This window comes from Aquila chrysaetos, chromosome 16 (assembly GCF_900496995.4).
Source record: "Aquila chrysaetos chrysaetos chromosome 16, bAquChr1.4, whole genome shotgun sequence".
Classification (NCBI taxonomy): Eukaryota; Metazoa; Chordata; class Aves; order Accipitriformes; family Accipitridae; genus Aquila; species Aquila chrysaetos.
In genome coordinates this window covers 24954741-24979997 of record NC_044019.1, presented here as the reverse complement: position 1 = coordinate 24979997, position 25257 = coordinate 24954741, and the positions used below count along the sequence as shown (strand labels likewise).

Here is a 25257-nt window from a genome sequence, read left to right as displayed (position 1 = left end):
TAGCGTTTACTGAACCCAGAAATAAATCCCAATATACAAGCTCTCAAGACAAAGTGGTATCTTTTTCACATGTCCCTACACTGAATAATATAAAATGTGATACTATAATTTAAATAATAATTAATATAGAGCAGAGGCAAACCCTTTTTTGAGACATCTTTTCTATTATTCAAATAGAGATTATGGAAGTCCAAAATTCAAAAATATGGACTGATAAAATCAGGATAAATGCCTATGCTCTTTGCGCTTCTCCATATTAAGAATTATATCATAAGGCAAACAGTGTATTTTTTAAAAGTTTTACAGAACAAACACAATATGACAATTTATATTAGGAACTGTGAACACTGGAAGTGTTCCACTGAAATAGTATGGATTGTAGACTTCGCTATTTTGATGTTTTCAGAGATTACTGAAATAGAAATACATTCAAATCCAAAACTTTCAGCTTAAGACAACCTGAGTTAAGCTCGAAGTGCAGTAACTATAGCTTTGACTAGAACTACCTAGCTGAAAAATATTTAAAAACTGCTACTTGTATAGACAATGTTTAGTTATTGATCAAAAACAATCAATCTTTGCCAAGAGAACTAATGTTTATACGGAGCTCATCTCTTTGGGTAAATTAGCACTATAGATTTTCAGTTGACAAAACTTTTTCCTATCTAATCTATATTTTGTCACACATTTAATCCAAACTGCTTTTTGTACATAAGTAGTATTCTGTTCACCTCAACAAAGCACACAGGAGATTTAAAGAGTTACCTATTCAGCATATTTCATCTTAACCCTATCGTGCTCATTTTATACCCCTTGACAACTTTTTCTCACGTTAATGCAAGGGTATTCTCTAATTCACCCTCCTACCTTACCAGATTATTTTATTAATGAAAAGTGGGGTGGTTTTTTTCCCCTGCTAGTTCTCATTCTTACCCTAATTTAAATGTACTGGAAGTGAGCAAGTCAGATTTCTCAGTAACCTTCTGTTTCATTATTAAGAATAGCTGTATTTTTGTTCATTATCAGACATGGTTCCCCAAGTTCTCTTTTATATCCACACGCAACTTCCTTATTTTTCCCCCATCTTCATTCCTTATGTTGCTTCTACTTAAAGTACCCTTTTTTTTTTTTTTCCTAAGCTTATGGTAATTCAGAACCACAATTCAGTTTTATACATCTGCCATGACTGTGCTAATTGCAACTATATAGGAAAACTGAGACTTGTGATTTCTTTGTATATTCTTGAAGGGGATTACTTGCAAATACTAGTCATGTGTTCTCTGCTTTTTTTTTTTTTTTAATATATGTACAGCACCACATTTGTTTTCACTGATTGGGTGGTACAGTGCATTGACATACCATAAGTATCTATTCAAAACAACCCTGGGGTAAATATAATCTTTTGCTAATTAAGAAGGCTGCAGGTTTACTTTAAGGTGAAGGATGCGTTAAACTAAATTCATCATTAGTTTAAATTATGGTGATTTGGTAAATGTGTGATGCAATCATTTGTTATTAACAATAAAAAAAAATAGAGTATTTTGGGCTACTCACGTTCTTTCTGAACACAGAAAGGTGCTGCTCAAAACTACAGTATTTTGCTCAACAAAATTCTTTTTTGTAGGAAGCACTTCTGTCTCAAGAGGTTTAGACCCATGGCTTCAGAGTGCTTCCCTCATGCCTTGGGTGCAATCTGAAGTGCTTTTGCGCTACCTTTTAGCAATAATTGGCACCAACTAATCCACTTTAAGACAATGAAAACTACCAGTGTTCGGTACTTACCAAAACCCTAGGTCCCTAGGGTTGAATACTTACATCTCCAAATATGACCCGATAAAGGACTACATGCCAAAAAACGCATCTGCTTTCTAACTCTACCAGTTAGTCTGATGAAAGTGTTACCTGTTTTTAAACATTTTGCCATTCTAAATCAGCTTATGTGCTCTAAGGTAATGCCCTTGTAAGAAAGAGAACTTGAGCACCAAAATAAAAGCATCTACCACTAAACTTAAAGAGACAGTAGCTTTTTCTACACTAGCAGTACGCTGTACTGCACTAATACTCTTTTCATCGGTCAGAAACATGCAACACATCGAGCACCTCTGCATTAGCATTTTAGTGTACATCAGGAGAGCAGAATTGATGTCAATCTGTTGAGCATCCCCATCTACTGCTCTTTCATTCTCGCTGCAGTGTGGTTTTGGACTGCATGAATTGGTCCTTCTTCAGGTGGAGATAAATCCAAAGGTGTACTCCAGGAGGACACCTAGCAACACCAAACCACCTATGTGCATTCATTCCTTCCGTGCGACCCAGAATTAGACTACTGTGAAGTAAAACCTCCTGAAATTCATACAGCGTGGACATTAGCTCCTCCGTTCCGCAGAGCTGCTACCTGCAGTCTGCATCACTTGCTGACATAGACATAGCCAAAGTAAACAAGTGGCTATTCTTAATACCTTCAAAAATCTGTTAATCCTAGCAGTCTCTTGTTAGGTACCCAGCAACAGAAGACATTTAAAAATTTTGACTTAAGTAACTTGTCTTAAATGTCTCCAGACAAGCTTAAATATATCTGTACAATCATCATTCCCAGAACAGAACTCGAACCATTGGGTAGCATCTCATTTTTTCCCTGAAGATAGCAAAAATTAATTGCTAATGCCAAACTTTGAGAAAAATATATCTGTTCTTTGACAGCTTTATCAACAGAGAAAAATCACTACTATCAATGAAGGAGCAATCAAAACAAGTTCTGTTTCCTGAAAAAAAGCAACATAGATAGGTCATAGTGAACGAAGCAACAAAGTCATTGTCCCAGCCCTTACTCCAGGCATTGTTTGTGAATTACTGCTAGAGAATATACTCTAGGTAATAGCCACAATTCAAGATAATTAAAAACCATTCAGTTTCTTCTCTCAAATTAATTTTAACCAAGCTAAAGCATGATGCAGTAGAAGAATTGACTAAATATATATAATCATTACATTTTTAAATACTGTATTAAGCAGGATGCATTCAATCTATTAATTAGTGTATTGTCACAGGCAATTGGAAAGCACAGGTCTTAATCCAAATAGAGTAATTTACAAATGGAGAAATACTGGATTATCATTTGCACAGACATTTTGATGCTGACTTACAGCATTGTTTCCTAAATTCAATGATGTATGGGAAGAAATTAATATTTGAAAATGAAAATGAGCATATTTCATCATAATGTGATACAGATACTCTCTTTGACAGAGACATTATTGGTAATGGCCTCGAGCCAATATCTGGCTGTTATCTTATTTGTACAAGGCTGCACTTGAAAATCAGGAACAATAGCTGAAAATACATTATTTTATTCAGTTCAATCATTTTGCTTCCTTCTTCAACATTGGATTTGTGCAGCGAATGCTCAATATGTTTACTGGAAAATTCACAAGGCCTATACAACAACTTAAATCCCATTAAAGCTTCGCATTGGGACAACAGTGGTGCATCAGACCTTTACACATGGGTGACTTTCACCATAAATAATGACCCTTTTGGAGCAAGGTTTTCAACTCTAATTAGAAAACATTTTTGTTACTCTCCAAGTGGAAAGCTTTCTGGTGTCTCAGTGGTGCATCCTTTTCTCTGCCCAGGACTGCAGTGGCTCTGAAACATATATGCCTGCCTTCAGCCACAATGTACAGATGCATTGGGTTATAACCCATCGCAAATTTTCAGGTCCTCACTCAAAGAAATGCACGTAGTTTAGAAATGCATGTAGTTTATACTTTGCAGGGGAAATATTCTTTTAATTTTTTTTTTCTTTTACCAAGCAGGATTCATTGTAAACTGTGGAAATTTTTATGAGGCTGGCTGATTTCTCAGCATCTGTTTTCTGTGCTTCATCCATGCTTAATGGCTTTCTCCCCATATTTACTTTTCAGGCTGATCTCTACATTATGCTCATTCTCTCCCACTTCAAATCTACTGGCAAGAATATGGGGATATTTTAAGAAATGTTAGGCTTTACACAACTCCCTGACTGGGTCAGATTAGCCTTTCACTTACACAGTCCAAATGAATTCCGTATAAGCCTCTCCTAGCACAGCTACAATATCCTGTTCCAGCCATCCCATCCTCTCTCTGTACCATCAACTCACCAAGTGCAGCAAATGTAGCGGAGCAGCTAATGATACTGGACATTAAAACTAGTAAAGTATTCATAAATTCAATCCAAGGAAGGATATAAGCATGTATATAACATGTATACAGCAGCTGAATTAGCAAGACATTAGAAATCACGTCAGAAGGAACACAGTCATTTCTTGCCTGACTCAAATTCAGACTGCAAAACTGTAAATGAACAAGAGTAGGAATAACTTTAAATTAGGAGCCCAGTTTCTCCAGTTGAGGAATAGGCAGTTGTGTATAAATAGAAAGAATGATAATGGCATTATATAATATGCCTATAATTGAAGGGAAGGGTATATTCTTATTAGAAAACTTCCACTTTGAATCGTTACTAAATTTCCCTAGTATTGTGAAATTCAGGTATATACTCTTTGACAAAGGTGAATTCTGGGGAAATTTTTAGAAAGCTGGAATAGCAACTAACCAGTGCTTATGTTCCCTAAGGATTTTGATTCCCACAGACCTTTGAAATGAACTATTGCCAGATTTTATTCTTGTCCCAGCTTGTTTGGAGCTGGAATTTGGGCTCTATGAGTAATAACTCTGTACTTCTAGATAAACTATTTAATAAGCAGAATATTTTACATGACAGGAACACCATACACCATAAAGTTCTCTTTGCACTTGACTTCTGACTTCCAGCAACCTAGCGGTAAGTTTAGCCTTTCTCTCTCCTCTGCTTTTGTTCTGTATAGTTTAATATATTAATTATCTTAAGGTAAAATTCAAAAAAAAGCAAGATCCATGTACATGAGGCAGATGAAATACAATGCTTTTGTTTTTGAAGACTTTTCATTTAAGTCTATCTTTTAAATAGGACTTTCAAACTGTCCAGGGTTACGTGATATACGTGAAGGAGACTGAGATGTTTACTGAGAAAGAGGGTAAAGAGTGGGGTGAGCAGAATCAGCCTAAAGAATCTACTGTTCTCATGCAGAAAGAAAAAAAAAAAAAGACACGAAATTACTCTATTACAATGAAAAAAGCTTCAAGATTTCACTCTATAAAATAAGGAGAGATTGTTGCCATGGTACCAGCAAAATTTCTCCTTCACTTATATGCACACACATGAACCTTTCTTGACAGAATAAAATTATGAATGTGCAAGGTAAAATATTTTCTATTACACTTCTTCACAGTATTTTAAATAGATATTTGCATTATATTTCGATGAAATCATACAGGTAATCATCTCTTACAGATCTCTTCCAAAGCAAAGCAACAAACATTGTGTTGACATCGAAATGCACATCCTCAGAAGGCACTAGGTAACTCAAGGCACATAGAAGGGTATGTACGGACTTCTGAGCTATTCTCCAGCAAAGCCAGATTTCTCAGGAACTGGAAACACTCTTAACCTGGACAAAGTCATACTCAACAAATATGCAACTGGCTTATAGTTTTTATCTGGGATGACTGAACGACTCAGAGTCATGTTCCTGGGGCTCTGTTCCTCATGTTCCTACTGTTATTATTACTCTGTGGCCTAAAACAGTATACTCTTATGTTCCAGTCTATTTGTCTTTATAACACATACGACATTTTGTGCCAATTTCCCCAAGTGCTCTGAGCACTTAACAGGAAAACTTTGATTCAAGAGTTCTTAGACACACAATCAGATAGCTATTCAGTGGCCTAACGTGAAAAGGCACTGCTCAATTTTCATTGCACTTTCAATAGGTAGGCGTCCATTTCATGCACAAAGATTTCACATCAGTCCTTAATGTCAGTACAAGCATTGATTTTATATGATGATATTATACCATCTTGCACCTACAATTGGTCCTTGAAGATATAGTAAATTCAATGACAGACATTTTGAAGGCAAGAGGGACCACCTACTAGCACTCAAATAATCTATGTTCTTGCATAACATGACATATAACTATCCCTTATGCTAATTTCTAGATAAGGAAGAAATACGTATTTTCAAAAAGATCACTGATTTACTGAAGATCACAAACCACTAGAAAAATCACCAGTCTTTGAATAAGGTCTTACAATAGCTTTTTTAAGTCTATAAACTCATTTACAAATGTGATCATAATTTCCATCCGAGTTTTGTCTGACATCAACCCCTAGCCATTACATTATGCTGCACTTGCAATCACCTAAAGTCTTTCCCCACGTAATACACAGATATGATCAAGCCACCTTTTAAAGTTCTCTTTGACGGATTGTGCTTTTTAATGTTTCACTGAAGCCACTTTTGCATCCTTCTGGACAACAAAACTGGACACGATTGCCCAACAGTAATTTCACTAATGCCATACACACACAGGTGATATCATTTTCTAATTCCCAAAGGAAAGTTCCTTCCTCATAAACGCTCTCAACATGTGTGTTCTTCACAGCCAGAGCTTTGCACAGGGAGCTCGTGGTTGGTTGATTACCCAGTGTGACCTGAAAGTCTCTTCCAGAGGCAACACTGTCTTGAGCACCGTCCCTCAGTCTGAGAATTTGACCTACATTCACTGTTCCTAGATGCATAATATTGCATGTGGTTGAAGCTGGACATATTTGAATAGCAAAGCAAGCTATTCAGATCATGCTGTATGGTTGTCTCGTCCCTGAGTGGACACAATTTGCAACTTTTCATTCCCTCTGCAGGATGCGTAGTCTTTTTCCGTAAAGGAGAGACTTCATCCTCCAGCGCGCTCTACTTTGCACTTTTCACACCAGCGTGACACTCTTAGAAAAAGTAACGAGAGGGAAGAAAAACTGCACCTTCATACAGTCATATATTTAACCTTTTGCTTTATCAGTTATCAATCCACGCCGCACCATTTCATCTCCCCGGTGCTAAAGCCCCCCACTTTGGATGGCTGAACCATGCCGCACGCAGATCTAGAACATACATTCACTGCAGCACCCCATCGCTTTTCCCTTCTCTCTTTCAGTAAGCAAGCAACAGTGAAAACAGGCGCAGTATTGTGCTTTGCTGCTTTCTTTCTAACACGCTACGTGCTACAGACTGACAAGAAAGATTACAAATAGAACAGAGCCTCTTTCTCATTACAGTGATTTTAATGAGAATGATAAATGGGTTCAAATAAAACCATTCAGGCACCAGTGATAAGATCACTATCTCTTCCAGTGCTGTATCTAACCCAATTTCATGATGTCATTATCTTGCCTGAAATGTAATGGAATTTATGGCAATTTAAAGGATCAATCTTCGTGTATTTTCTATATGCTGTGATTTCTCTGGCACAGGAAATCCCCCCTCACTTGATCTTCATTATGACTATACTTTCAGGTATTTCTGCTCACAAATGATAAAATAGCTAGCTACAGATTAACACATCCATTGATCTGTGCACGCATAAGACATTTGCCTCTTGGTTGTTGTTTACTCCTAAAAGGTCAGAGATCTTCTGTTATGACTTGTACTGAGATGAATAATGTAATTAAACAACACCCGGGAGAGAGAGGAATAAAAAATGCCTGAAGAACAAACTCATTTGCTTTTCAGATTTTTGGTTGTTGTTTTTTTTTTTTTAAAAAGGCTGCCAAACTTTAAGGTGGCTGCCAAAGACTACCTCAGAAGGAGTACAGCAGTCATCAACACAAAGCTTACAAGTGAAAAATAGATAAATAATCCTGAAACTTTGTCATGAAAATTTTTCTATCAGAAGGTTAGAAAGAACTGGAAGCTCACTAGTTACATTATGAGCACAGAGAAGGCATAAGTCAAGGTGAAAGAATAGCAGGCTAAAACTTGAGCGATGACAAGGTCAAGGCAAGGATTTTTGCCACACTAAAATTAAAAGCTATTGTTCCCTTTCATCAATCTCCTGGAAACTGACTGTGTTGCTTTAAGTTTTTCCTGGTCCCACGTAAGAAAACAGAAGTAGAGTAGATCTGCAAGACTATGTTGTCACCTTCTAACAACCAGAGGATTCATACAGGTTTGTGAATTCTCGAGAATTCATACAGGTTTGTGAATTCCTGAGATTATCAACTGTTTTGATATATCTGCTGTTTTCACTCATACTTCCTTGTGCAAATGCTTATCTGAGAACATATAAAGAGTCTGAAAAGTCACAAAATACATATTCTTTTTCATGCCTTTTTTGGGGAGCCTGATTAACTATTCTTTCTGAAAGAGGGATATGCAACACTGCTGCCAGAATGCTGTTTCACTGAGGGTTCTGTACAATATCCTTGCAGTCTTGGTAAATGCCAGAAACTGTTCCAAAAGTAAACAAAGCCTTACATATTTTCATTGAAACTAGCAATGAATAAGCAGTAGTGCCATCAACAGTCACCTGAGTATTTCACCTACTATGTTCCGTGTCATCGCTAAACCCTAGCAAGGAGCTAGAACGTCTCTTTTTCCCTCTCCTCCTCTCTTCCTGTGCCTGATTTTCTTCAGGCTTACACTTTTCTGCTGAAAACCTAACTGGTTTAAGGTGATGGCAAGTATATTGTTTCTTGTTCTATACAAGGAAAACTGGAGGAGAAACTAAACCTTTCTAGACTTAACATCTTATCCACTGCTGTCTATTAGTAGAGACAATGAGACTCAATAACACAGTTTGTGCCTTTAGTCCTGTGTTCTTACAGCTCTCAAACCTTAACTGTTGGGTCTTATGTGCTAGTAAAGTTTTCCAGCAATACAACAGCTCTGTGTACCTAATACTTGATATGAATTTTGGGCATAGTAGATTTTGTTCTTCTCCCCTCTTTTTCCTTTTAGGTTTGTCAGTCCTGCTGGCCAAAACACACAGAAAGATAGATAGTTAGCACATGTCCATTTTCTCTGACCTTGTGGGCTAAATTCTAGTTGAGTTTTTATGGAAAAATAAGCCTGAACTTTTATCGCAAATTTACCCAGCCCTTTGTTCTCTGCAGAATGAAGAAGTCTGTATTGCGCGTTGATATTTGGATGAGATTCCCCCCTGCTGACTTATCTAAATATAAAGTAAGAAAATAAACAACAAAAACCTCCTGATTTGAGCCCCCATTAAGCATCAGGTTTTCAAAAGCACTCCCTTTAAGTCAAAAACGTCACAGCCTTTTCTATGAGGGCTGAAATTATGGAATGAAAATATCTCCTCTGCGCTCCAGGAAGGCTGTCAACCAACTCTTCATTCCAGAGATGGCTAATAATTACTGCATGTATCGCATGTATGCGTGAAAGTGCTTCAGGATGAAAAGTGCTATATAAGTGTAAGCTGCTATTAATTATGGCACTCGAAGGAACGTTCAGATAGCTTAGTTTTTCAAACCAAGCCTACATTAACATTGCTACATGTTCTAAATTTCATTTTCTCCACACCTTCTAATTTGCCGCTCTGTCAACAAAGAAATATAAATTCACTATTTCAACACACCTCTAAACCTAGATATACTCTCCCTGCTGATTACACTGCAACAATTGACTAATATATATTATTCCTAGAGCTCAGCTGAGGCTGATGTGAGGCAAAGACTCAGAAAGGAAGATGAGAAAAAATGAGGTTTTTTTACATGTACATATAAATATATACATTTTACAACATGGGAGCAAGAGTTATGAGCAGGGAGATCAAGAGTGAACCTGTTACACACAGATTTTCCTCAGGTTTCCAAGAGATTATATTAAAATGTAGCAATTAAAAGGGAGGAAGTAGATGATAAGGACTACAATCAAATTTGGTTTTCTGGAACATCTTCAAGCCAGTGCTCTCAAATAATTTCATTAAAGAATCAAATCTTATATGGCATAACATAAGTTTACTAAGGGATTAAAAGATATTTCCACTCGTAACCAGGATGACTACCTGGTGTTTAACAAGCAGTTAAACATGGTACATAAACACTTATTGACAACTGCACAATAAAGAAAATTGAGAAGTCAATATTCAGAAAGGATAAAGGCAAGAGTTCATTAAAAGGATTGAGTTGGCCCGGACAGTAGCCCTAACATCCCTAGTGCTGCAGTAAATGCCATGGGACTTTTACCCAAAAGTAGTATTAGACTTTCTGAATGCAGGAGGCTATACAACTGTTAATTTCTGTGATTTTCTGTTAGTTTCTAGTGATTTTGACTCCCGGATGTCAGTAATCTCATCATTTGATGGTCTGCATCTCTCTTCAGCATTGCAAGTTCTCTCTTTGCATGCAACCCGTATCACTCTTGTCAAGATTACCTTGCTGGAATATTTTCAGTATGGGACTATTCTTTAAACACCTTATAGATAAATTGGAATAACTCCATTTGTTAACTTGAGCATCTTGCTAGAACCACATGACTCCTCTAAACTTTTATATGACCTACAGTCACACCAAGATGTATATCTTCCATGCCAAATTTCCATTTGCTGGGAAACCTGCTCAATCTGGACCTTTCATGTCACAAACAGTGGGCTGCTGGCAGAATGCTTTCTACAAGGTCTCGTTCCATTTTTGATCTGGGCCAAGTGGAAATTATATCGGGTTAGAAGGCTTTCAGACTGAATAGACATTTTTTCACATGCTGAGACAAGAGGCAATTCTTTGTATGGTTGAATGATTGATTACATTAATGCTTCAGAGATTTAAACTGCATTGTTACCGTGCATCACAGTACTAGGAACCCAGGCTGAGAAGATTGTCTTTTACCTATAGATAGGATCCACTTGCCCCCTAAGAAACTGTTTCACCCAATGTTCATCTCAGAGAGATAAGAAAGAGAGAAGGAAAGCATCACCTATTGAATTAATAGTCACTATCCAGCCACTGGTAGTTCCTGCTGTCACCACTCTGAATAAGGAAGCAATTTGATTTTCTCATGTAGAAAAATATGATAGGCTTCCAAAAGAAGGCACTATGGTCGAAGTCTCTGTAGACAATAACAGTAACTCTTCCACATCACATGCTGGGGAAGATACCCTCAGTATGCAAACCCCCTAGATTTATATTTCTGTTTTAAAGGACACACAAATACCCCTATGAACACAACAGAACGAATGAATGAGCAGTCACAGGCTACCTGTAAAATTAACTATAGAACTGCAAGTGTCAAAACACAGTATCCCACATGATGCCTGCTTACTAGCTAATAGTAGGATATTGGGATTCTCCACCTCTGATCCTTAAAAAAATAAAATAGTAAGGGCTGTGTTAGAGGAATCTGGGGTTGTGCTTTCATCAAGTGGGTACAAAGGTGAGTGTAAAATGCTCTGACAACAGAAAAGCATGCAGAGATACACTGAAGAACTGCTGGGAGAGCACTGGGGAACTGCAGAGGATAGAAAGTGCCAACATTGATTCCCTCTTGTGAAGACTACCTTCAGGAAAGTAGACCCTAAATGAACCATCCCAAGAACATCCCACTTTCATCTCAGAGGGTTGATTTGTCTGGGAACAAAAGGAAATTTAGGCAGTTTGGACTATAAGTGAACTGGGATCCACGTTATTGACACCAGAAATACTCAAAATCTGTAACTGGGCAGGATAGGTAAGAACACTGGGCTTCCCCAGCACAGAGAAAAGGACTAGAGGTGTCTAGGACAGACCACCACTGAGCACCTCTAGACTTCTCTTAGAAGAGTTACTGTTTCTTTAAAATGGAAAGAATCACCTTTCCTCTTTTGCACTTCTCTTTGGGGAGGCAACTCCTGCAACTGCAAGGTTTCCTTCCTGATACCCAGCCAGACAACACAAGAGCAAAGAATGGAAAAGCAGTTCACATGTCATATCAGTTCAGTGGGATCTCATTGTCTTGCCTGGTGTAGCTGCTACGGTGACTTAACTGTTTGCTGTGTTTTCATCAACTGCCTTACAAATTACACTTTGGTTTTAGACTGATGGATACTTCATTGTAAGAAAGAAAGTAATTCAGAAGTAGAGATTTGAAACTAAATGTTGACAGTGCCATTCAGGTCAAACTTCGGGACCAAACCCTGTACGGCAGAGTCACAACTCTGCTTCACTGTTGTCTCCCCACAAGTCATACCTGCCCAAGCCCCATCCTGCCTCTGACAGTGCCTGCCTGCTATTTAAGCATGCAGCATCAGCATTGCAGGGCACAGAGGAAAAGAACAGAACAAAAAAGCCATCATACATGCTTTACCAAATGCCTAATCTAAGGGGATTTTAAATTTTTGTCCTCTAATATTTTCCAAATTAACCTGAAGCAAATGAAAAATGGATATTACTTATTGACCTCCAAATTATCTTATTTTGAATTAATACAAGATGCAGAGACAAGATTATTGACTCATAATTATTTCTTAATGGGATGAAAAAGAGTGGATTTCTCAAAGTATAAACCAAGGTTCAGAAAATTCCTTCCCTGAACACTTCTGTTAAGAATAAATTATTTCTCTTCAGGTTTATGTGCGGCAAAAGAAAGAATTTATTACTATTGTCAATTGTCATTCATCCAGAACTACTTACAAGTACAATTCATTTTGCAGCCCAAACTAGCAGAACTTTTAATTCACTGGGTAGCTGTCTATACTTTTACAGCTACAGAACACATTCCATTTCTTCCTTTTTGGCCAATATTGATAAAGTCCAAAAATTGCCTTGTTATCTGTGTTAATCTACTCTCACACAAAATTACCATTTAGACATCTACAACTTTCTCTAGATGAAAAGCCTGTGCAATTCAGGGTGTTGTCCGTCCCTCTCGAAAGTCAGAGAACGTGGTGTTCTCCTTCAGTCTAAATACCATGGATGATTCAGATTCAGTTCTGATTAGAGCTGTGGATTGGAAGCTGCAGATAAAGACTAAGAGATGGAGTCTTACTATGTGCATAGTTTGGGTGGGCCCAGCTGTCTTAAATAACTTAGCAAAAGTCTAACAGTGAGTCAGGAGCACCTGTAGTCCAGAACTCCCATAAAAACAGTTTTGTACTACAGTTGTTAAGCAAGTTTTGCCTAAAGCTGAACTATTCCACCCAAAGCGGTGACTTTTTGTTTTTCTACCAGTAACTGCTGCATTAAAGGGTATAAATTTCATCATACCAGCATTCCCTGCTTTAATTTGCACAGGATTAGTTTGTTTTTTCTTCTTAAACTCTCTAAGATTTTATGGGGCTTTAATGAGTAACTAAAAAGGATCCAGACTTGTTAAGCCTCTGACAGATGTTCTTTAATAATATCATTCTTGGTCTTTTCAGAGACTAGACAATTGGGATTATATTTTGTGGTCTGGTACGCAGTCTTTACTAGAATTTAACTATTTCATTAGCTTGCCTTATGAAGATGCTGTGTTGATGGCTGCTATTCCAACTTAATTGTTGCTGATTATATTTTTCATTTTTACAAATGTAGCCACACTGCATGTATCCAGTATATCAACTGTGTTTACTTTTCAAGGAGATAACAACGCTTACCTGTGTAACTCAGTAGGTTTTTATTTGGTACACTTTGGTAACATAATGCCCTTCCTTTGGATGTATCAATTACTTTCACCTCTTCTTCCTTTACACTAGCATACTGTTGTCTGTTCAGAAATAGGAATAATTTCCTTCTCTGATAGCACAAGCATCACATTCAGTTGTAACTCACAAAAATATGTCTATAAGTTTGGGGAGGAAGCAGACACACAGGATAAGAGAACCATGATAAAGCCAAGTATGCCAAGGTGGCAAAGATGAAAAGACATGTAGCTAGATCTCCTACTCTACTATTTTTACCAGAACCCTAATTTTCTTTTCCCAAGAAAAAAAACCAATGTTTTTGAGACTGCTTTAAAAAAATGAAGACAACATAAATATCTATTGTTCTTCCTTCTTGACAGAGCAACCAAACATTCTGGCCACACTTACAGTATCTCATGTAAATCACACAGCCCTCCAAATGGGACAGAAAATTGATCCTTGATCTTTGGCCAAAAAGCTCACTTCAGATATTAGCACTAGCTATCTATGTGTTGACTTTATAGGCGCCTACAACTAACAGCATTACGAAATATTTCCGCGTAACTTATCTGTGGTAGGTGGAGTAAGGATACCTACTAGAAAAATGTTCTGTAATGCTATTACTGTAAGTAGCCCAAGTTGCTTACCTGTCTCCACAGATTCCTCAGCAATTGCCTGGTAAAAGTCTCCTTCTGGAAGCATCCTTGCACTAACAGCACAAACTTCTCACAGCTTTCCTTCTCAGCAGACCCACTGCTTTTTTCATTCCTTCTGAACAGTGGAAAACAAATTCTCTAATGACATTTAAGAGGACTATTTTGAAAAATTATTCTGCCTTTACTTATTTAACTCAATAAAGTTAAAAGAGCCATAAACCGATAATTAGTTATAAACATGGCTCATTTAGCATATTTTTGTTTTACTAGTATAGCAGGGTGCATAGGGAGAGGGGGGCATCACTTTATTTATTTCTTTACTTACTTAAGCTCAGTGCTAACTCTCTAGCCTGCTTTTGCAATAATTATGGCTGACTCCAAGCTATTCCTTATGAGGTTCACCTGGAGGATACTTCCTATCCCAGAATCCAATCAGATTTTCTCATGAATCAAAGTCCTTGAGAGCTGAATGTTTCCTGTTTCCTAATCACATCTGTGAATGCTGCATTAGGAAATCTTGGCCAGCTTTAACCACTTCTCCTTTTGAAGTGGACTGAAAACATTATATTTAACCATGTATTTTTTACAGGACTTAAAATCCATTTAATGGAAAGAGGGAATAAGTTTTCTGTTTCTCTCTCTTCTCCATGTTGTGTGAGGTGGTCATACAGCCATGTCTTTACCTACCTCAGTCAGCAGCGCTTTTTTGTCCTCTGAAGTGCTATCTATTTCCTATTTCTATATTTTGCTGCCATCTTGTATTTTCTTTCCTTTCTCCTCCCCAGGTTTCTTCAATAGAGATAAAGGAGAAGAGGGTCAAAGCTCAGCATAAGGCTACGTCTGCATTTACAAGTCCCGCAACACAACAGAAACGTATCTGTAGAGCAAAACGATTCTCGCTGCAGAACTGACATCCACACTATACAAGTTTCAGGAGTTTTATTTCAGCAGAACTCTAACCTGAATACCCATTAATGACTACAGTATGTCAGGTGCAATTCCTGAATACATCTACTACTTTAATTTCATCAGAAAGGGAACCAGCCTGTGTGTGCAGAGATTTCCCCATGATACAAAACACAGCATGGTAGAAGGAGGGATTATTGGGGGATTTGCTTTAAAAACAGACTCCTGAGTTAAGTTGTGCATGTAGACATACCTTAAGTCACTGAATCCAAAGTAATTCAAATCCTAAAGTTACAATTTTCATACGGTCAAATTCATCAAAAACCACACTTAAAGTATGCTGGACCTCAGTTATTGAATAATAAGATAAAGCATTTATCCAGGAGACCTGAGTACACTTACCACTTCAACAGGAGGAACTTCAGTCAATATCTCACTGCCACACAGAGTACATAATCACGGGCTAATGCAGTAAGAAGGAAAAAAGCATACTTGCTCCCTTCCGTAGAAGATGATCTACCGTGAGGCTATAACTTCAAGCTTCACAGGACCAAAACAAATGTAGAAGACAGGTCAGTCAGCTAGGAAGAAAATCAAAAGGCTTGCATTTTGTTCTCACAATTGTTTGTGTATTTTAAATTGCCCAGTCACCGGCTAAAGAAAACAGAAACCATACTGTGAGCAAGCTTCAAATTTAGGTAAAGCACACAATTCCCCATCTGACAGAAAGTAGTAAATTGTATGTCAATCTTGAAGCAAGCCTTGTACCTGAAGGACACTTCTGCATGCCACTCAGAGACTCAGAATTGGGGAACCTCTGCAACTTGTTTTTGGACCACAGCAGAGCAAGGCAGGCGTTCCTCTCTCTGACTTCTGCCAACATGTTAGTGTTTATGTTCAAAAACCTCAAGAATGCTACACTTCAGAAAGTAGGTATTTCTAGGGTTTTAAGGGTACTGGAAAATGCTTCCTAGCTCTGGGCGTCTAAATCCCATCTGTGTCCTACAGACAAAAAAAGAAGTATTGTTGGCTTCTCCTCTGTGACATTTTTTGGGGTGATCTGCACTTGCTTAATTCAACAACTTGCTCAGCTCAGCAGGGAAGTAAGGACCGAGTGATTAGTATCATCCTTTACATTTTTCCCTCCTCCCCGTTTTTCTTCCTTACACTGAGAAGCCATCAGTTTCTCACATTCTTTGCTTTCAGCTTTCGTTACAGCTAAAAGGCTCTGTGACTCAAGAGAAGGCTTATTATGTCTGTCTCATTCTGAGTCTTAATGGTGAAAAGTAAATTGCAGAAAAGCTAGCAAAAAAAGAGAAGTCTGGATATTAGCTTTGATTTTAAAAGAACTAACTCTTTTACTAATGGAGCTTATTAATTAGCAAGGGATCCTTAAAAACATGAGGAACTAAAAGTTTTATGAATAGTCTTTTTAACGGCAAATATTTTTCTTCAGGGTAACATGCTGGACTGCAGCGTTCCATTCCTGTATGAAATCAGAATTTCATACAGTAAAACAAACACAAATATGAACTTAGGAGAAATTCATTGTCAGGCGTATTTGAAAAGGATTGCGGGCACCCAGGGAATGTTTCTATTTGCTGGTTTAAAAGCCCTTTTAATCTGCATCCAATTTCCTCCTAAATCTTAAAGCATTTCAGCGCAGTCTTTTCACACAATGTCGAGCGTGATGCATGCCTTGCACATAATTTTACCCTGGCTCAGGCTTTGAACCAGCTGCTAGTGGTAATGGAATGTGGAGCTGTCATGTGTTCGGCTATTTCAAATTCGAACTAGGAGATGAGAGACTGAAAATAGTTACTCTTTTGACTCTCTGTGTTCTGTGTCAATGGAGTTTGAGTTTCTCCTTTAATATTGGAGAAAATCCTGTGAAGTATCACCATCTGCCTTGTCTTCATACTCTCCCCTGGACGCCCCCAGTTGGCTACTGTCAGAGATAAGATGCTGCACTGGATGGATCTGACAATGGCTGCGGTTATGTTGTTTATGCTTTTCCGAAATTTTAGTAGATCATAACTACCTCACATTGTCACATTCACCCTTAAATTATACCTTTGTTCGATTTCAGTAGAAAGGCCAAAGCCTGATATTCTTCCCACCGTAAGCAATGTAATTGGTCGTCTTGCCTTCAATGAATGTTGCATTAGGTTTTAATGCAGAAAATTGTACAATGAAGAAAGAACCTAGTTTTCTCCTTCTCCAAGGGTGTCTTTTGGATCAGATTCAGGTTTTTCAGAGTACAATAATCTCCTTCTGTTTTCAGGTACCCAAGAGGAACAGAATAATACTGGTGCTAGTCATATGAGCAACGACTCTTCATGTACTAACATCATTCCTGAGAGGCTGGCATAGAGATCAGCACATAGCTTCTGTGTCAGCTGTACTACCGTAAGACATGGGCAGCCAAAGAAACCTGCAGGAATATATACTTTGTGTAAGAAGAAAACATCATTAATCAAACCTTATCCCCAGGTCTATGTGCAGAAATTATATTGCTATCGGTGAGACTTACACATATAGATCCGAGGGCAGAATAAAGCTGCTAGACATTTCACTGTAGAGCTGTAATTCACATTGTTTTTCTCAAAATAATTTTAGATTAACATACTGTAAAACTGTGTAGTGAGTACGGTAAATTCTACTTTCCAGCTGGAGCAATTCCAGACTAAGATGCTTCCTGATGAAGACATAAGCTAGTTCTGCAGTCAATGAAACTATGACACGATGTTGAAATATCAATCCAGAGTCTTGTGGGCAGCACGCAAAACAAATGCAACGGGTTATTTACTTGTGTTCAATATTCTTTTGTTATGGAGGTCATTTTGTATTTCTTTCCAATTAGAGGGAAAGGTTCACACAAAGTCCAATCTGTGTTTAAATTACACTATCTACATGTTCACAGGCTTTTTTGCCATTTATGTTGTTAACTGCAGGTGTCAAAAATCCAAGGCTCTGGCATTCATCATGAGTCAGCACAGAAAGAGGCTAGTTTCTGAACTCAGCTGTACAGTACAAATCCAAAGTCATACTATTACCTACCTCAAAACCAAAACTTTCCCGTAATAAAGAATCAACAGCCTTTGTTCACCAGTCTTTGCCAAAATCTCTTAATCTAGCACTCAGAATTATGAGCTGGCAGAAAATAGAATAACTCCAGTGGTGTACACAAAATATCAGCTGGGGCTTAGGGCAAATCTTGGTCCTAATGAAGTTAATGGCAGAATTCCCACTGATTGCAATGAGACCTGACACAGAATGCGACAACTGCACATAAACCAGAGCAGACTGGTAACAGCCTTTCAGCTCATTGTACTTCCTTGGAAACACGCAGAGGCTTTCACAAGTCCTTTTGTCCACTCCAGCAACTCAAAGGAGATTTAAAATTACCTCGAGGCTACTGCGGAGCAGTGCAGATACAACCGATTTTTAGTTCTCTGCTGTATAAGAAAAATAAAAAGGAAATGTTGTTTCAAGACTCTCTCAGATGAATATTTCATGAACTTTCTAGACAATCAAAATTCTAAAAATTACTAGCCAGGCCAAAATCTGTTCAATTTAAAATGTTTTGCAATGCAGTTTAAAAATAAAGAAAAGCATTCTGATCATTCAGTTAAACAAAAAAGGAATTTTGAATTTAAAATCTACTAAAATATTTTTTATGACAGCTTTGCATTTTTGACATGAGCTAACTGGAACAATGCTTACAAAAGTTGTTGAAACTTCATTTCCCCAAAAATAGTTTTGCTCAAAAAAATTGTAGCTCATTTTTTTGTAGATTTGACTTTTGGATAACAGGAGGCTGGCAGAATGGGTCACAAGCAGATTGTGGACTCCTTCCCAAAAGAAGTGGCTTGTGATGATCTAAAAACATGTCAAGACAAAACAGAAGTGGGTTTAGTAACCCTAGCTGACAGAATCGCTCCTCCTGTCATGCAGCGACTGTACGCTAAGCCGAGGGGCAGTTCAGGACTCCTGGGACAAAACAGAGATTGAAAATGGATTTGCCTTCCACCAAGCTTGTTCAGTCCTTACCCCTCTACTGCACTTCCATAGAGCAATGTTCACAATTTCCTCCTTGTCCTTTGATTTTTCTGCTAGCAAAGTAGTTTAGTACTGCTACGCTGAGTCCCACCACTCTGTAGGGTTACCTAATTATGCCTACAAAAAGTGAATTTTACCTTCTTTTCCTACTGTATCTTTGCCTTTATAGCCCATATCACAGGTGTTTATTCAGTGAGAAGAATAAGGTCAGGGTCTTCTATTTTTCTTCGAAGAGCGTAACAAAAAGCTATCCTGTTTTTTCTTGATTTAATTACCAGTTCTGTGAGGAAAGCTCTCACACAGGTTCTGTTACTGTTATTTTGCTTCAGTTGCTACTTGGGGCCATTGTACTGTCTGTTTTGGATATGCCTCCAGGCAGTTTTAGCCTGCTGAGATCTTTTTTTGACACCCTGAGAACTACTGATGAGTTTTCGTACCCCTGCGGCAGTGCAACCTGTCTCCCTGGCAGCTAGAAGTGACGCTGCACTGGTTGGACCGCGCTCCGGTACGGTTCGTGTATTCTTTTCTTGGCATATAATTTTCAACAGGTGTAACCATGCTCTAAGAGGCCCATGGTAGCAGCCTGTAATACAGTAATTGCTTAAAGGAGCTGCTCTTTTAGAAGAAATGACGCTTGCATTGTCATGCAGACGGCTGATCATCGCCTGGCACCTCTGCCCTCAAGGCAAGAGTCCAAACAACTTGTGAGAAGGCACTTTGCCATCTCAGCAGATGGACATGAGCATAAGCAGCTTAGGGACTATGTCTGCGTATCAAACATAGGCATTGAGGGCATGATTCCTAGCCAAGAATGCTGCAACTGCTGTTTATCTTCTGCTTACCAACCAAGAGCTGTTTATCTTCTGCTTACCAACCAGGAGTTCAGGGAATATGTCATTGCTAATTAAGACCTGGGCTGGACTCAGTTTCAAAAGTATAAAATACGACTGTGCAAAACAAGTGCCTGGCTTGAAGCGAGCAGCAAGCCCCAAGAGGGGCAGAGGGAGTTATCAGGATGCAGCCTGCACTGGGGCTGACCAAAACGCGGGAAACGATACCTCAAAATGTTGCCATTTCATCAGATTCAGGAAAAGAGTAAGGGAAGGGTGAACGGGGAAATACCTGTTAATATATGGGTGGATTTATATTTACTCAAAAGAAAAAGTAAAACGTGGCATAATAAAGGTATGTAGTTGAAACGGGAAAAAATTCAGGCCCAATAGGAGAAAAAATCCTGATTATGAATTGCGTGAATTTACAGAATAATCTCAGAAAGGAAGGCTTAGAGGCATTTTTGTTTGGCAATTGTAATACCTGAAAGAAAAAACTTCTTCAAAATAAGAAGACAATACTGTATTCACTGTGAGAAAACCCAGATGACCTAAGGGATCTTTTCCTCTCTCAGTTCCATGAGTCAGATAAGATTACGTTACGTGAGGTACAGTGGTACTACAAGTCCTATAATGCCTCTGAAAGCCTGAACTAGAATTAAGTGGTTCAGAGGCCTTGTCCGTGTACAGAAAAGAAATGAAGCAGAGGATCAGGCACTATATTATTTAAACCATGACGTGACATGCTTCTGCTCATTGGAGACAACGGCATTATCAGATGACAGGATCACGGACATGCTGAAAATATATTGGAAATACGTTAAAACTGGATTTTGATCTTGCCACTGTTATCTGAGTTTCAGGCCAAATATTCATGAAGTATCATAAAATCTGCTGCCCTCTTTTACAATTTTGGTATCAAAAATGGTTAGTAATTAGGGTAAGAAAAGAGGTCAAGCATTTGCTTTTCTGATAAAAAAGAAATTATAAATAGATAGAAGGAAAGCAAGTGAATAAAAATGCAAAACTAAAACTGAAAGGGATTCACTGCATGATACTGTACTGAAAACTTGAAATACAGCACCCTAAAAGGAAAAGCTGGCCCAAAAGGTAAAAAGCCTGACACAAAAAAATCATGAACCAGGCACAGCAGATTTCAGAGCTGATGTTCTCTCATTCAGGTCATTATCCACGCATTATGAGTAAAAGGACCGTGTATTTTACATGATTTTGTTTCATGTATTTTTATTTACACCCATGAAGCGATCTTCATCAAGCCAAGTTTGAAAGAAATTACGCCTCTGTGGAAACTGGGATACAAGAAACTCAAGTGTTCCTCAAATCTTTACAAATACATATATTCGGACAAAAAAGTTTCTATAGATTGTGTTTCTTTTACCATGCACTGATACTAAGAAGTTAGAAATGTCTAGCCTCCTTTCCCACTGTCCTTCCTCCTTCCTGACCTCCAATATAAGAGCAAGAGCCTACAAAGGAGCAAACCTGAAGGACAAGCACAGCTCACACAAACAGATGCAGCATGTTCCAACACCCTTCTCTAATGATACGACTAGGTAAATTATATCACTTCAGACTGTTCTCCAGCCCTATGCAAAAAGACAGATGGGATTCGATTGTCATCACCGAAATGTCTTTCCACAGTTCTACCAGCTTTCAAAAACAGTGTAGTCCTGACAGCTACTTTCATTATCACCACGCTTGTATCTGTATCAATATTTGAATTTATATATTTACACTTCTGTCAGAGGACCTTCATATATAAGAAGAAAATTTATGAGAAAATATCTTTGTTAGTATCACAAAAATGTTGCAAAGCCATCACATCCCCTTGCATTGTTTCATGCGATAACGCAAATACTTGGGGATACAAAGTAAATTAGAAGAAATCTGCAGTTTTGCCCTTGTCTGTTACCATGCACTTTTTCCTATCGTAACTATTTAAAGTCTAAATCAAAGCACAGTGAAGTTAGAATTTGCTCAATGAAATAACCTTTTATTTATCACACTTCAAGTCTCTCGGTTTTCACGTGAATGTCCTGATGACCTACACAGTCACACATGAATGTCAGTTGAACTATTCAACTCACTTTCTCAGACTGCTCATACTGCTTTGCAGTGGAGCCAGAGCCCCCCAACACACCAACAAAGTCAATTAAATGGATAGTCTTTGCTTATTTACAAGGTGTAGGTCAGCTATCATGTTGAAGATGACGCGTTAGCCTTATCCTCTCTGCTAGCTGGCAGAATATCTAATTTTGGGAGGGTTGGTTTGGAAAAAATGTAGAAAAAGATTGCTCTCCATCACCAATCACAAGTACAGCGTACCGTGACTGGGTTTTGTAAGGCTGGGGGATGAGCACTGGGCAGTGCCTGAAGAGTTTTAGGGAAAACAAAAACCCGAAGAAAGTAACCAGTAGTTGAACAGCAACCAGCACTAGATAGCACACGGACAATGAAAATGTGTGCTGCTGAAGTACTGCTGTTTTCTTCTGGTTTACCTTTAGCTTTTTTCTCCTCTTCCATGATATCAAAGCCAAGGCTAACAAGGAGAGTAAGCACCTGCAAGTCAGGCATCCACAGTCAAACTTGCGCTTCCAAGTGTCCAGCCCTCCGAAGATCTCCAGATACCTGCCCGACGTGCCACTGCTCCACAAGAAGAGCACAAGGAGGGTGAAGTACCTCAAAATGGGCATCCAAAGACGCTTAAAACGCATATATGGTACTAAAGCTAGACACTAGCATTATGGTTGTTCTAAAGGTAATTCAGTCCTTCTTGTCTCCAGCTTCTTGTTTTCTGTGTCCACTCTCTCACAAATTCACACACTTCCCTTCTGAGGCTTGCTCTAGCTATTCACCTCATCTTCCATTTCACCAGCCCTCCTCCACCATAACCATCCAGCCTGCCTATTTCTATCCTGCATAAAAATTCTTGCACGCCCAAGCTCCAGCAAAAGAGGTCTTGCACACCAGCTCTCATCTGGGACTTTTATTGCCTACCCGGAGATCAAGAGAGCTAAACTCCTGCCAAGCTTGCTCTAAAGAGGACTTGTATGGCCTCCCATCCCTAACCTCAGGCCTTGTGTCCTCATTCACAAAGAGATTCCTTGGAAAATTGCCTTTTTCTTGTGTAAGTTGTTTTCTCGCAGTCCAGCTTCATTGCTAACCTGACTTTGCCGGGCAAGCAGAGATCTGCCAGCGGTGGTGGTGCAGCCAGTGCCCAACCAGTCACCGACCATACTCACCCAGCTGCTGCCACAAGGACAGGGCACGCCGGAGCCTTGGGTCCTCCTCATGCCGCCTTCCTCCAGAATGATTAGCCCACAGTAACTACTGTACACTTTTCGCATGGTTACCGGGGAGAAGGACAGAGGGAAAAGGGAAAGGCAGAGTCAATGATCTTTCCTTGGGCCTCCTCACGCTCCTGAGACATGTATTTCAAGAATTTATTCTGTGCCGTGGGGGAAGGCGGGGGTGGAGGGGCTTTTTGAAAGCAGCTGTTTTAGGAAACACTAAGTACAAGGATGCATTTGAAATGTGACCCTGACCTACTCTGTGCCTTACATTTTGCAGGAAAATGCTTTTATCTGCTGCAGATCCACAGCTTTTAGCCCTTTCCTGAAAGAAGGGGTCTGTGACCTGTCTTTGAAATAGCTAAGCAGGGACTATTCCTTTCCTTTTAAAACACAGTTGAAAGGGGAGATGATGAAACAGCATTGAATAAAATATGAATCCTTGGAGCAGAACTCAAGCTATCCATCTATCATGTAGTGCCCTACCCATGAAGCTATGTTCATACTCCTGTTATCTTACTGGCCAGGTGAATCTTAAGTTCATTTCTATACAACAATTCAGATTCAACAGGATGGCTGAAGAGCACTGCCCATGTATATACCCCACTAACCACAGGCACCTAAACTAGGCAAGAAAATGGGGCATGTGGGTCTCAACTCTTTAAGATGGGAAGGAAAGGTGATGACAATTCTTTTGCAATTACAGGCTAGTACTTGTAAGGGAAACGGTAGGGTGAGACTATCTTCCTTCTAAAGGAAAATGACATCTCCTACTGCATTTTGTCCACTTTCCAGTTCATAAGGCACTTAACTAGGTGGAATCCCTTTTGAGATTTAATCACAGGATTATCTAATTACTGGATCTTGAATGTGAAGCCCGTCAAACACAAGTCATGATTTCATTGTTATTTTAGCTTGATATCTGGACAAGGCTGAGTAAATCTGAACTCTGGCAGAAGAGGGAAAAGAAACATACTGAAGTATAATTGGTTGCAGCTCCTCTCCGAAAGCCAACAGCAGTCAAAGGGTGGCCATCCAGATTGTGACACACAGAAGGAAAAGCATGAGTTCATGGCATATTTAAGCTCACAGAAAAAGAGAGAACTGAAAAAGGGAAGATATATAATAAAAATGTCATGAGCAGTACAATTTTAGGTTTCTTATTAAGTAAGTGTGGTCCAGCAAAGCAAGTACAATCTGAAGTGCGGGTTCACTAGTTAATAAGTTAAGTAAATTCTTGGTTCAAAATTCCACTGGGAACAATAGTCATTAGGCACTGTCACCTACTGTAGATGGTTATGAAGGATCTTAATAGAGGAAGAAGCTATTAAACATTTCATCGTAATAATACCTATCTGCTGTCTCATGGTCTACAAAAAGAGACACGAGAATTTTCCATGATAAATTTATCTCATAGAAAAGGAAGAACTGCTCCTTGCTGCAGATTTTTGGCTGAATATTTTTCCACTTGTCTTTTTTGCCATTTCACTCCATACCGTCTGGGAGCATTTGCTGCCAGAGAGGAAAAATATATTATTTACTGAACCAAACCAACAGTTCATGTAGTTTTATGCTCTGTCCTTGGTGGTGGTCAATATGAGTTACCTGACACAGAATAGGATGGAAGAGGTACAAGAAATTCTAACTAAAAATTCTGAATAACAGGCTCAATAAGCAAATTCTGGCTTAAGCTCAGGATGAATATGTCCTGAAACCTAATGATTTATCATCATTTCAATATTGTATCCCATTAATATTTGTCAGTTCTTTCCAATTTTAGTTCTGATAGTTTGATAATACTGAAACCATTTCAACTCATATATTCATAAACAATATTTCACTCCTATACTGCATTCTCCTAGTTCACCAGCACACGAGTTAAACCAATTGAGAGAAAGGCTGCTTTCCATCTGCTACCAACAAATGCGATCTAATACATTAATTATATTAAAACCCTATCTTTGAAGAATTTTTAATAACGTGC

The 25257-nt window shown here is 38.6% G+C and overlaps 1 long non-coding RNA gene across 1 annotated transcript in view; it reads right to left on the bottom strand.

Annotated features, from left to right (window-relative positions):
• The window catches only part of LOC121233845, a 40361-nt gene extending 25408 nt beyond the window's left edge, over positions 1–14953 (bottom strand). The window contains exons 1-2 of the long non-coding RNA XR_005934083.1: positions 14852–14953; positions 14156–14279 (exon numbers count right to left, since the gene is read on the bottom strand). This is a non-coding gene — a long non-coding RNA (uncharacterized LOC121233845). The remainder of the gene's footprint in view (positions 1–14155; positions 14280–14851) is intronic.
• Positions 14954–25257: the final 10304 nt, after the last annotated feature.